The sequence below is a fragment of the Lemur catta genome, chromosome 9 (genome assembly GCF_020740605.2).
Source record: "Lemur catta isolate mLemCat1 chromosome 9, mLemCat1.pri, whole genome shotgun sequence".
Classification (NCBI taxonomy): domain Eukaryota; kingdom Metazoa; phylum Chordata; class Mammalia; order Primates; family Lemuridae; genus Lemur; species Lemur catta.
The window spans coordinates 85523750-85538943 of record NC_059136.1 but is presented as its reverse complement, the minus strand read 5'-3'; positions in this window follow the sequence as shown (position 1 = coordinate 85538943).

Sequence of the window (15194 nt, the reverse complement as noted above, 5' to 3'; positions counted from 1 at the left end):
AGCATCTGCCTCATGCAAGCCACACGGCAGGACTCACACCCTCCACATCCTCCCAACCCTTAGACTCTGGAGGGGTGACCCAGGGAAGACACCTTTTAGGCTGTTCATCCATTTCTCAATGATCGCCCTTCTCTGGAAAACGTCCCTTGCCAAGCTAAGCGTCCAGATATATTCGTACTCTGTGACACACCCCGTGCCTGCCCCCGCCCACCCCCTGTCAATGGGCAACAAAGTTGGGCTAGAGTTGGGAATTTGGAATCAGGGCTAAGAGCGTCCAGTCTCAATCTTGGCTGGTCCTGTGAACAGAGGAGATTTTAAAGAAGAAAAGAAAAGAAGAAAAAGCCAGGGACTTGGAGGACAGCTATTTTCTGCCAAGTGGATGAGCAATAGGGAAAGTCGGGGTGGACACATGAAGCAGGAGCAGCTGTAGAAGGAACGAAGACAAGGAAAGAGAGAGAACTTCCCAGTTTCCTTACCTAGACCCTCACTGCTGCCTCCCAGCCAAGGCTTCCCCCTCAAACCCCCAGGACCTGTCCATTGCACACCAATCAGCCCACACCCTCAACTCCGTAGAGTCTGCCTCCGCCTACCGTCCCTCCTTGACGTGACTGGCAGCGGGCTCACAAACAGGCTGACTGGAACTGCACCATATTTATCTCCCCAGATCAAAACTTCACAAAAACATTGCTTTCCCAACACCTGACCCACGATTTAGTCAAAGGATGTGCTCAATAAATATTTGTTGAAAGAGTATCAATACCACCTTCCTTGAGAGCCTCTGGAGTGGAGGTTGCTCAGTCACTTGCTTCCCACACACCATGAAGACAGGTGGACATTCTTCCTTTTTCTAGATATCACTCCTCCTCTCTTATAAAAAACAAAAAGTACAAACAAAAAACCAACAGCAACTGCTCCTCTCCAGAGTTTGTGACATCACAGTCATCCACCCATCTTGACCTTGTTCCCCAAACCACGTTCTCCCCATCCTAACATGGGCCTTCATCAGCCCGTGGTCTGATTCCATCCACCAATAATTCCTCCAATGATGGATTTCACAGAATCCATTTCAGGGCAACACTTGGGAATGGCTTGGTGAGAAACGACTCGTCTCAAGGTAACTACGTGATTGAGACTGGATGTGCCAAAGAAGAGGAGAGTTGAGTCAATTCTGGTAGGTGTGGCTCATGCCAGCACCTAAAGTGTAAAAATCAGCTTTGAAAAATGATTCTTCTCCCTTAACAGTAAGTATGTTGACCTCGTAGAGTACTTAGTTCCCCACTAAAATTGAACTGGGTGGACATTACAGCTTTTAACACTTCTCTAAGACAAGTATTCATCTAGCACCATGAACAACACACCAGACTCTTTATATTCCATCAACATCAAAACAGAACAACAGCACCCGTTTATCTCCTTCTTCACACTGTTCAGAGCCAGGATAAGGAAGATGCCCTGGAAACGATGGCAGGTGTATTGATAGGTTGATCTAATTTCCTCTTAGAAAGTTCTGAATAGCTCTATGTGGCTTCAGTTACCTTAGTGCAAGTAAACCCAAGAGGAGAAGGACTACAAAGAAAATCACAATTATACACATGCAGAGCTACCTTTGCTTCCCTTCTAACCCCTTTCATTTTTTAGTCCCTTTGTAACATGATAGCTGTGCATGTGGAGAACAATTAGCACAGAGAGCTTCTTCCTGCAGACTCCAAGAGCAGGTCAGTAGTGCGAGGCCCTGCCTGTGGCAGAGGCTGTGGCCGAAGAAGCCCACATGCCCAGCCTAGCGAGCAGTGTGCAATTGCCCCTCTCCTGACAAAACATACCTGGTTATCACCAAATGACAACGTCCCTGATGCCAGCCAAACTAGACCTAAATTGTTTCTAGGAAGCTTGAGGTAAATTTATCTGACAGTTGCCAAAGTCTGTGCTTCACTTAGAGGCAGGAACATATGGGCTGATTGAACCATTTCCAGAAAGACAGTCTGGTCATTGGAAAACCAGACTGACAAGGGCTGTATGGAAGCAATGACAGAGCTGATGGGAGAAAGGAGAAACGTACAGAGCAGCAAGACTCCCTCCTCACAGAGAACAGGGACCAGAGGGAGGTGCACAGCGGGTGACTGGAAAGTTTTGGGAATGTTAGTGCCTTTAGAGTTCTGGGAGTTTTTTAATATTTATTTTTAATTCATAAATTATCATTGTAATATATTTAAGGAGTGCAAGGTGATATCACATCACATAATTATCATTTTTTTATGGTGAGAACATGTGAAGTTTACTCTCTTAGCAATTTTGAAATATACATTATTAACTATGGTCACCATGCTGTGCAATAGATCTCAAAAACTTATTCCTCCTGTCTAACTGAAACTTTGTACCCTTTGACCAACATCTCCCCATGGACATAGATGCAAAAACCCTCAACAAAATACTAGCAAACCCAATCCAACAGCATATTAAAAGAATTATTCACCACGATCAAGGGGAATTTATTCCTGGGATGCAAGGATGGCTTAGAGTTGTGTTTTAAAGCCCTATGCCTTGTTAAAGAGTACTTGATAAATTTGTTTAGATAGAAACTGGTATCCTCTTAGTTTTAGATTAAAACAATCTGCACAGTGATATTCATTTTAGCCTTGTTTATAATAGTGAAAAACTAGAAGTCTATGTATGAGAGAGCATAGTTAAATAAAATAAGGTGACTCCACTCAATGGAATATTAAGACATAATTAAAACAAGGATTCTGAAAAGAATGTTCTACAATGGAAAATGTTTACGATGTAATGCTAAGTCAAAGTGTGGGGTGGACCAAAGTGTTCATAATATATAATATGTTGTGAGTTCACATTTTAAAATAAAACTTATGCACAAGAATATATAGCATGGCACAGTTCACCAAAATATAAATGGTGGATATGTTTATTTAGTGGGATTATAGACTTTTTCTTCTTCCTACATACCGGTATGTTTCAAATTTAATAAACATGCACAATTTTTAGTGGATATATTTTATAATAAACAATTATCTGAAAATATATTAATAAGTAAACTCTCTCGGTGGCCGTACCATAAAAACCGCAGGGAATCAGAGGATGGAGGTAAGGGAACCGCTCTGTGAAACTAAACTGTTCATCTGATAGAAGGTGAGGGAAAGCCGAAAAGACTTACAAACCAGCAGGGCAATTGCTCTCTGGAAAAAGAAAAAATATGAGACTCATGCTGCAGACAGGATCCGTCTTCTGTTTTGCCACAGGGAGAAGAAACTAACAATTCTTTTTTCCTGAGGACTAGGAGCAGGCAAATGAAAGGCTGTCCTTCACCTGATGCATTGTTAATTTTTATTCCCCTGCTTCTTACAAGGGTTTTTGCACCAGTCTTGCTATGAAACTCCCAGGAACTAGAGCCAGACTCCAGGCACCATGTATATCTTGAAATAACTGCAATTTCAGAAAAGGTTTGTAACCCATTAGAAGAGTATGTTCCTGCAGATGTAAGCTCTCTGTGGATAAGGAGGAACTCTGTCTTATTCATTATGGCAAAGCCAGTGCCTAGTTGGTACCAAAGGATACCTCAAGGTTAGTGAAAAACTACATTTCATCCTATTAAGGTGTTTGTTTTTTTAATTTGCTATAGCTATATATTATTTAGGCAAATAATTTTACAATTTTAATTAGTTTAAAATTGATCCAATTAACATGTGATTGTTATCTTTAACATAATTATTCACCTGTAGGAAGAAGCTGAAGCCAAGCAACACCATCCACCTAGATCAACTAATCCAGATTACAGACAGTCTGCAAGGGAGGAAATCAATGGCATCTGGAGCGCTGCCCTTGCAAACCCAAAACTATGACGCAATGACAATTGTTCCATTAATCCTAGCCATTTCTGGGAAGTGTGCCTGTGGGACTGCCACTTGGCACCAGGGCTGGGAGGAAAACAGAAGCCGCCATGTTCAAACCTCACAGACGGTGGCTGGACCAGGAGAACAAGCACCAGCCAGCATCTCCCATGATGCCCTGCTTGAAGGCTCTTCTGACAAGCACCACCTGGAAGCTCAAGTCATTCCAAATTGCTTTTGTGCTGTGCTTCTTGTCACCGATTTATAATGTGTCACTTGTTCTTGTGCAACACAGACAGGCAAATTCAAAGATTTTGTTGGCGTTCCCCTACCCCACAGCTTTTCAGCTGTCTACCATCTCTTCAACGAAGGACTCCGTAGATCTTCAGAATGAAAATACTAGTAAAAATGCTTTAAGTAAGTGAAGTCCTGGAAGGGTTCAAGTACCCCTCTATTCAGTATCAAACCCTCACATGAACCTTCACAGGGTCAGAATAAAGAAATAAAACTTAGAAAAACCTTTAAGGAAATGGATTGTTGAGTGTAGCCACATAACAATGTGTTTCAAATGTGGGACTGGCTTTCATGCAAGGGAGAGCTACTTCTTATCTCCTCTAAACAAAGAGCAAGGAGAGCCTGGTCTTAGTTGAAACTTGAGGTACTTACTTAACGTAGATTTAACATAGATAATATGCTGCCTTTGGGTCTGACATTCCTTCCCTGAAATTCTTTTATTAAGTAGGGTAGATTCTCATCTTTCTGAGATGCTTTTAAATGATTCAGCCTGAGTGAGAAGATGGTCTTTAAGGGCGCTTCATCTTTAAGACGGTAGACATTTGAGAGCTTTAAGAGCTTTACACCTTGTCCTTTGATGGCCAATTCAATTCTAACAAACATTCTAGAACATCAGGCACAGGGCCAGGCGCAGTGGCTCACGCCTATAATTCTAGCACTCTGGGAGGCTGAGGCAGAAGGATCACTTGAGCTCAGGAGTTCGAGACTAACTAGCCTGAGCAAAAGGTGAGACCCCTCATCTCCACAAAAAATAGAAAACATTAGCCAGGTTTGGTGGCACACACCTGTAGTCCCAGCTACCTGGCACGATAAGGCAGGAGGCTGAGCCCAGGAGTCTGAGGTTGCTGTGAGCTAGGCTGACGCCATGGCATGCTAGTCCAGGCAACAGAGTGAGACTCTGTCTCAAAAGAAAAAAAAAAAAGATCTATCATTTAAAAAAACATAGTAAAAATAAATAAATAAATAAAACACCAGGCACATATTCTCATACAGATGATGACCCCACAGCTTCTCATCCATTTAAACCCACTGGCTGGTTTCCTCTCCTTGTTCCTGAGCGCTGTCCACCCTTCCTCCAACGGAGGTGCTGCCCCTTCCATCCTAACCCAGGTCCCTGAGAATTCACACTATATCCTCTGCAATAAAGGAGGGGCTATTCCACTTAAATCACACAGTCCTCTAAAAAAGGAGGATTATTAACCACTATGTCTTAGTCAAAGTCCAACATGGGAAATTACATTTTACCGCCCTACAATTTCCCCTGTCATTTTCATCTGAAACACTATTTAATATCCCACTCAAAATAAAACCTGTTGCAGAGGGGCCTGCCTCAGAGGCGCCTGCCTTTTCCAGCACAGAGGAGGCGATGTTTCAGAGACGCATGACTAATCCTCCCGGGGCGGGAGCTGAGTACATTGGGATCCTTTGGGAGCAAAGGTACCTCCAAAGGATCCAATTGGTTTTCATTTTATGCCTGAGGTAGGCAATCCCATAAGACAGATTTTCCCTGCAGCATTTTGCAACATCATCTGAGATTCAGAATCAAGGCAAGAACTGCCTGGTAATGTTGTGTGGATGACGCATTATCTGGGGCTGACTCTGTGACATCATGTCATCTTGTTCTCAGTTAGAGCAACCCAATGTGCCTTCCCTGCACACCCCAGGTCTGTGAGTCACCACATGATATATTGTCCAGGAAATGCAAAACAGTGCCCTTCTTGAAAACTCAGGATTTAAAAATTGAGGCTTCCGGCCTGGGAATGGAGCACACAAGAAAGTAAGCTCTGAGGGGAAGCAGGTCCTCATTTCTGTTTTGCTTTTCATTTGGCCTCTCTGCTTATTTTTGGTATTATTTCAGTATAGGATCCTCAAGGGATCATAGTTTATAAATAAGTATTGTAAGTGTTACTCCTTTTGAAGTTTTATTTGCCTTAAAAATGAAGTTCATTTTCACCCCACGTCCTAAAAATCTTTTATCTTCAAAAATGACTAAATATCTATCTATACATAGTACATTATCATTGTTAAATATCACTGTCTAAATAAGCTCCACCTGTGCCTAAAGTCCTGTAATACAAAACAATCTTGGCACAAACAAACTTACTAGTCCTGTGTAGGATATATGGCTTACAAATATATTCTCTCAGCCTGTAGCTTTTCTATTATTCTTAACATGGTCTTAACAGAGCAAAAGTTTTAAATTTGATCAAGTCCAAATGATCAATTTTCCTTTTATGGGTCATGTTTTGGTGTCCAGCCTAAGAACTCATTGCCTACCCCTAGATCCTGAAGATTTTTCTGTTCTGTTTTTTCTAGTAGCTGGTCACCCTACCTTGTGTTACAGAGTCACCTCTTGCAAGTCCCTGGTTCTCTGTAAGCTTCTGAAAGTCATTGCTTTTCTGAGGCTCATATTAGGGTGGAATAAATACAGCATTCTTTAGAAAGGCTATTTTCAGACTTCTAAAAAATTTTCTATTCTAGTAGGATAGGGAAAGAAGTTGTTGAAGCCCACCCATCAGCCTACCACTACCCCACCCCTACTCAGGGGCTATAGAACAAATGTTTGTGTTCCCCCAAAATTCGTATGTTGAAACCTAATCACCAATGTGATGGTATTTGGAAGTGGGGCCTTTGGAAGGTGATTAGGTGATGAGGGTAGAGCCCTCATCAATGGGATTAGTGTCCTTATAAAAGAGACTCCAGAGAGCCTGCTCACCCCTTCCACCATGTGAGGTTACGGCAAGAAGACAGCCGTCTGTGAGCCAGGACGCAGGCCCTCACCAGACACTGAATCTGCTGGCACTTTGATCTTGGATTTGCCTCCAGAACTGTGAAAAATAAATTTCTGTTATATATAAGCCACTGAGTTTATGGTATTTTGTTATAGCAGCATGAATGGACTAAGACACCAGGAGAGTGATCCTCAAAATGTAGATCCTGTCCCAGATTTAGTAAATCAGAATCTCCAGATTTAAAGTCTCTAACCAGCTTATTTAACAACCTCCCAGGTAACTTAAGAGACTTCTGCCTTCAGGCCTGTGGAACATAATTTGAAAACCACTGTGTTACAAAGTTAGTTTAATAATTCACATAACACGGAGAAAAAAAATCAAATTTTTATGGGGAATACTAAGCAGACACAGAATAACCAAGAGCTCCAATGAACAGTTGACAGGCAGCTGCCACAGGCAGCATCCCTGGAATCCAGAGCTGTCCCAAGACCAACCCAGACCAGGGCTTGGCTAAATTAAGAAGTGACTGTTTTACTGTAAAAGGGCCAGATAATTTAGAAAAGAAGAACAAAAAGAAGAAATGATTGGTAACATAGGAAATAGTGGAGTATTTGTCCTTTCAAACTCTTTTCTTTATGAAATAACCTTTTTATAAATGGTAATTATAAGGTCTTATTGAAACATTTTATTATGGAAACTTGGCATTTCAAGGGAAATCTATCAGTCAAGCAATGTCATTAATAAAAGGCGTTCTTTCTGAAGTTGGCACCAATTATTCAATTGATCAGCACCATCAGCTAACCTTGACCACTGCCGGGACATGGGCAGCATTCTGAGCAGAGCAGTGAGGAGAGTGTTTGGAGGAAGTGTGCTGTGTACATAAAACACACTTAAACAGATACTGAGGTTGTGGCCGGGCGCGGTGGCTCACGCCTGTAATCCTAGCTCTGGGAGGCCGAGGCGGGTGGATCGCTCGAGGTCAGGAGTTCGAGACCAGCCTGAGCAAGAGTGAGACCCCGTCTCTACTAAAAATAGAAAGAAATTATCTGGCCAACTAAAAAATATATATACAAAAAAATTAGCCGGGCATGGTGGCTCATGCCTGTAGTCCCAGCTACTAGGGAGGCTGACGCAGTAGGATCGCTTAAGCCCAGGAGTTTGAGGTTGCTGTGAGCTAGGCTGATGCCACGGCACTCACTCTAGCCCGGGCAACAAAGTGACACTCTGTCTCAAAAAAAAAAAAAAAAAAAAAAACACAGATACTGAGGTTGTAAAAGCAAAACAGTGTCCTCAGAAGCTAAAGCATTGTAAGCAGGCAACATTCATGTTAAAAGTCAATTTCATATGAAATGGTTATGTATTCACTGTTTTCCTCCTTCTTATATTGCTTTTTGTGTATGTAGGGATTTCACAATTTGGCATGTAAAAACATAGAAATATTTAACCATATTCTTAATATTCTAAAAACAAACCAGAATATCCCAGAAAGGAATATATTTAAATATATATCTCCAAAGAATTTTAGTGACATGGGGAAGGTTCTTGATACAATGATAAGTTAAAAAAAAGAAAAAGAAAAGAAAAAAAAGCAAAGGATATGAAACTATATTTTCAGTTGCAGAGTTTAATGAGTTTGATCCCAATTTTGTAAACATGAGCACATATATTCATTTAGAGATATATTGAAAAAGGACTGAAGGAAAATATACCAAAAAATCCTAACAGTACTTAACCCTCAGTATTAAGAATATGTTATTTTTTTATTTATATATTTTTATTTCAAAATTATCTATAATAAATGTGTATTAAATTTATCATTAGTAAAAAAGTAATGAATTTTTTAAATAGTCAAGCTTCCATTCTCTTGAAATAATTCTAGAATCCTTTCCACTTATTCATGCATGTGTCGTGTCCTTTTCAGCAATAAAACCACCCCAACCCATTTCAAAATTTCCTTCAAGTACAAAGACATTGACTCTAAAATTGGATAAATATAACTGAAGCTTTAAAATTCTATAATTCTAGACCTCTCTCTCTATCTATCTATCTATCTATCTATATCTATATCTATATATATATATACATTAGCATATTTATTTCATACATAAGGAAGACATAGAAAAATAAAGAATTTTACCAGGGACTGGTATGTCTGCCAATTTGCTATTCACATTCTATTGCACTAACTTTAGGCTTTATAAAGGAACATTTCAATTATTTACTACTGAGACTTCACCTGTTAGAGAGGCATTGCTTGGAGATATAAATCATACATAGGTCCTCTTCCTAATTAAGGAGGAAGACTGTCATATGTGATTACAGACAACATAATAGACAGCTGCATCTGCAATGTCAGCTCTTACATCAGTCAAAATGTTGCTTAGGAAACAGTTGTGAGGATAAGACAAGGTTATATATATTGGTGCCCTGGGGCTGAGGATAGTCACCACTCATACCTGTATAAGACAAAGAAGTTTGCTACATAAAGTCTTTACTCTTGAGTTATTCCTGTGGCATACATAGCAAAGAGAAGGTTTGGGCTTCAGGAAGGGAAAAGGAAGGGGAATTCAGGCTCCAGAATTGCTGTAGTGGAGAGATTTAGGGATGGAAATCGCATCAGGACAGAGGAAAGGCATCTTGTCCAGAAGCTATTGTGAAACAGTCCTGGGTTCAATGCCCAATTATCCCACTAATTACCTTTGTAACACTGTTGAATCACATAACTTCTCAGATCCTCATTTTCTTCATTTGTGAAAGAATTAAAATATCCAAATGGACAGGAAGACCATGAAAATTACGTGAAGAAGTAAATGCAAATTATTTGGGTCATAAGTCTAGGTTTCCCACTAAATGTTCATTCTTCTCTGGTGCATCTGTAAGCAAGAAAGGAAAGCATGTGGATGACGTCAGGGATGGTGTTCCACAGGATCGGGTAGGGCAGGGGTTGCTACCTGAAGTAGTGCAGGGACCTGACTGCAAAAAGGGCAAAAGTCAAGCCCAAAGCATTTAACATTATTTTTTCCAACTATGAGTCATGCCCATGCTATGATCTGAATGTGATCCCCAAACTTCACATGTTGGAAACAATTCCCAACACACCAGTCTTGGAAGGCGGGGCTTAATGGGAGGTGTTTAGGTCATAAATGGATTAATATCATTATTTAGGAAGTGGGTTTGTCATAAAAGCGAGTTCAGCCCCACCGTGTCCTCTCTCACATACTCTGCCACGCTATGACAGCACAAAGGCCCTGACCAGATGCAGCCCCTTGACTTTGTACTTCCCAGCCTCCAGAACCATAAGCCAAATAAATTTCTGTTCATTATAAATTACCCAGTCTGTGGTTTTTTGTTATAGCAGCATAAAACAGACCAAGAGAACCCATTAGTGGGGTGCACACCAATTTAGTGTGCTGTGATTAGCATTATTTTTAAGTGAAATATAATAGACTACATCAGAGTTCAGCAAATGTAGTAAAGGTAAATTTCATGAAATTCTTGTTTTGGTCTCATATACATGTATATGTTGGTATGCATATACTGGATTGTGATATAAAATGTATTCCTTACTGTGGGTCAGGGTCAAAAAGTTTTGAAAATGACTTCTTTAGAGAAAGGCAGATTTTGAAGTCCCCGTCTAAAAGCTCACATCACAATAATTCAGAGTTTGAAGGAAGCAGAATAAGCACTGATGAGAAACAGTAAGGACAGGATTCCAAGTGATTGCTGGAGCAGGCCTGAGGTGTCCACACTCCTTCGTACCAGTCAGTGGTGTGTAGTGAGCCAGGGTGGCTTGTCACAGGCAAAGCTAACCCTTGGGCGCTGAAGAGATTTGTTTCCCAGGAAGCTGGGCGAGAGCAGCTTCCTTCATATTGCCCAGGGAAACCATTGGCCCCCTCCACTGGGATGCCCTGGGTTTGTTCACCTACTGCTGTGGCACTCCTCACCTGGGACCTGCTTTGACCTGCTTCCTTACCTCCCTCCTGCCATAACACACCTCCGCCTGGGCCCTGTTCTCACCCTTCCCTGCCTGAGCTCACTCAGTTCTGTGGACTCAGCTGCTCTGCCTCCAGCTTCCCCACTGTTTCTATCCTTTACCTTTAAGTTCCCAACTCCACTGCATTCCCTGGGCCAGTCCCCACACCTCCCCACCTCTTCACGTCCCATCATCTTCCCTAAAATGAAATTGATTTCCTGCAGCTGAACTCATGGAATGAGAACAGATGGAACGCCTCTCCAACATGAAAATCTTTCAATATGTTTCCTGCCTTTAAATGTGATTAACTTACCTAGTATGTCTTCACCTATCACCAGAACAGACAAACCACATGGAGCATCACCAGAAACTTCCATCTTGTCACACTGGTCCCCTAATGTTGCCACCAACAGCAGACCAGGAATGCCACTGTTTGTAGTACCTCCCAGCTTATGTGAGCCCACCAGGGGCTCATGTACAATTGTCAGGGCCTTTCTGAGGTCCCTGATAGTCTATGTCTACCACTGCCATGTGGGAAATTATCTGGATGTCATTATAGGTTCCAAATATACTACCATGGAATGGTTTGTAACACACAGTGAGCAAGGAGGGGAAAGAGACCAGGAGAAGTTAACACACTTAGGATTGGGTATAGACGGGTGAGAAGGACCTCACTGTTTGAATCCTGGGCTGGGTTAGCAGTCTTCATTTGTCTCCTCTCTCTCTCTGTCTCTCTCTGTCTCTCTCTCTCTCTCTCTGTCTCTCTCTCTCTCCCTCTCACACACACACACACACACACACAGTAGCCTTTCCTACTGATGGCATAGTTACAAGATCCAGAATTGAGATTTGAGCAAGAAGACCCATGGGTGGAAGGAAGGTGCCCTGGGCCCAAGACACACATTGGCTCCATTGGAGAAATTCGGTTGCAGCTCACCAGTTAGCTGACGAATAGCCCTGGGTTTACTTGTGTTTCTTGGGCAGATGGCACATGGGGCCAGAATGAGTGCTAAGAATTTGGGCCTCACGAATATTATGTGTTCATCGAGTGTAACTTGAATATGTTGTGTCTTTTTTTATTTAGTATTTCATATATGTCATGTATATTTAGTGTATGATGAACATTTAGTACCCATGGCCTCATGAATATTAGGTATCTTTTGGTCCTTTTATCCCATCCTATCTATGTTTAACTCAAACGTGCTCTATTGACTGACTGCTCATCTACACCTAACATGCCTTAAAATGTTTCACCTATGGTTTACAAACTTATTCATCTTTCATATTAGAATTGAATATTCTCAAAAGCAAGTGCACATTGCAACTATATTGCCCCTAACTGTCATCCAGTAACCCTATCAAAGAAAGAAATCAATTTAAGCCAACATAATTTACCTATGTAGACACAGGGAACCAGCCTTGAATCCAGAGCCGATCAGTTGGGTTTAAACCACTATGAGCTGTGTGACCTAAGTCAAGTCACTTAACCTCCCTGTCCTTGTTTCCTCAACTATAAAATGGGGATGATGATGGTATCTACCATATAGGCTGTTGTGAAAATTAAATGAAATAATCTGAGTGAAGTATTTAAAATAGTGCCCAGAACGTAGAAAATGTTATTTAAGTGATACCAATATTATTTTCCATAGACCACTCATGCAGGCACCCAAGAACATCTCCTCTTCATCTAGGCTGTCACCTAGACTGAATGTCATCTCTAGATCTGGAATCTATTTCCATCCTCTTTGGGAAAATTAGGGTGGTGCTTGTCTGATCTCAGATTATGTAGATGAGGCAAATTAAATGTAAATATGACACAATTGTCATACAATGAGGTTGGCCAATGAGAAAGCAATGAATAGAGTGTTACAGTCTCCAGGTCTCTCCTCTATTATCTCTCCTATGACTCACCACGACTATTTCCCACAATTTTAGCCTTCTTTTAATTCACAATTCCTATTCTCTATAGAACAGATTTCACCAATTACTCTAATTGTAGTTTTCTCTTCTTTCTCTTCCCTATTCAGTTTAAAGCACTCTGTGAGCTAGCTCTGAGCAAATGCATTTTGCCATCCATTCTTTCCATTCATTCTCTACACTCAGCCAAGAATGTATCATTCTGATGTCTTAAACTAGGGTTCACACATCCAAACCCCACTTGTCAACACCACCTCCACAGCCAGTCACTGCCCTCCAAGATCTCCCTTTATCATCCAAGACTTGTCTGAAGGCCAAAATGACGAATAAGAAGAATAGTCACTGTCTCAGTTCATTTTGTGCTGCTACAACAGAAGACCACAGACTGGGAAATTTATTTCATGTGATTCTGGAGGCTGGGAAGCCCCCCAAAAAGGTGCTGATGTGTGGCGAGGGCCTTCCTGCTGTATCATAACATGACTGATGGCAGCATGTTATGCTCTTCCACACCTGGTGGAAGAGCAAAGAGAGGGTGAGAGAGAGAACAAGAAACTGAACTCACAGCCTCAAGCCCCCTTATAATGGCATTAATCCATTCAAGAGGGTGGAGCCCTCATCACCTAATTACCTCTTAATGGTCCCACCTCTTAATACTGTTACAATGGCAGTTACATTTCAACAAGAGCTTAGGAGGGGACATTCACACCAAAGCTGTCACTATTTGCTAAATGCTTGCTATGTGACAGGGAGTGTGCTCAGGGCTTTCCACTCTGGATCTCTGATCCTGGCACTGCAGGCATTATTGTTAGCACCCATGGGCTTTCTGATCAAATGTCCCTCATAAACTCAGAGACAGGAAGGATGAAAATGCATTCAGAGTTAAACCGTAAAATCAATACACAATAAATCAGAGACTTGCTGTCACCTTCAAAACCCAGAAAGTGAAGAGTCTTGCATTAATTATCCAAAACCAGACAGAAGGTGCAAAGTTACCTAAGAAAGAAAGTGGCACAAAAATCGTAGTAAAAGGAAGTCAGCCTCTAGCTGGCTGACCCAAGATTCATTTTCGACTCCCTACTCCCTTGTCACTTCTGCAATAGGGGATGGGAAAGCCAAGCACTTGCCTTCCCAGCCTTCCTTGCAGCCGAGGGGTAGGCGTGGGGTGTAAGGGAGCCATATAAGGGGTCCATGTAACACAGTTCTGGTCAGTAAGAAATAAGTGGAAGTCTGCTGGCAGTGTCTAAGGTAGTTTTTGCTTTCCTCATAAAACAAAAGGTAAGGATGGTGCCACCCCTAACCCCACCTCTGACTGCCTTGAATGAGGGATGTAATGGCTGCTGCCAGAAGAACACAACATTTAGACTCAGACACACCTGAGTTCAAATCTCAGTCCTCTCACTTACTGGATATATGATATTGGGCAAATTCCTTAACATGCCTCATGTGTAAAATGAGTTTACTAACACTTGTAGGTGTTCCAGTGAGTAGGGAATGGTGCCCCACATGTTCAGACCTTGAGTCCTCTGCCGCACACGAACTCCAAGTGGCACTTCCCTTCCCTTTATCCCACCCCAACCACAGAAATGGAAGGAGCGTCCAGGCAGGGTCAATAGCTGCTTCAGCCTTTCAGAGGAATAAAGAAAAAGCAGAAAGAACTAAAATAGTTTAAAATCTATCTAGTTTCATATTATATTCCTAAGGCTTAGTACAATGCAGTCATTGGGCTCAATAAATGTTTTGCCCAATAAATGAATCATACATCGAAAGGACTCTCTCTGTCCACATCCCCACCTCAGCCCTGGAGGGGAGGAAAAGCAGAAGTGAATGGGGAAGGGGGAAAGCTCTCCCTTCACAGTGCGCTAGACAGAGGGTGAGACAGACATTATCAGGCAACTCTGGAATAATTTCCTGTTACACATCAGTGTGCACACCCTCCATTAATTGTGACCAGGTTATCAAAATCGTGCATTTCCTTATTTCCATTTGCTATTACTTCTTTTATTTTATCTTGGATTTCTTCACAATTTTGACACAATGAGATATTGCGAAGCAACTTTCCTCAAGCTTGGTGGCCAACATCTATTCATCCTTCAGCAGGAAGATTCTCACAGCAGAATCCCAGTTGCTTCTGGAATCATGCCCTCTGTTTCTGTCCCTCTTAGTGCCCCTGGCTTCCCAAGTGACATTTTTGTTTGGACTCCCCTTGCTGAGCGGCCATTAGGCTGCCTAGGCAAGCTGGGCTTCTGGTCTAGGCACTCCAGTGCCACATACACCGTCTGTCCCTACGCCTGCTGTCTTGGATATGCCATTGCTGCTGCCAGGACAGCCACTTGCTATTGCCAGCAATTTACCAGCAATCAGCAGCAAGTAGCAGCAGCCTGAGTCAGCAAAATACATTAGAAGCCACTCAGCAAATTCAGAGGGAAAAACTTCTGAGAA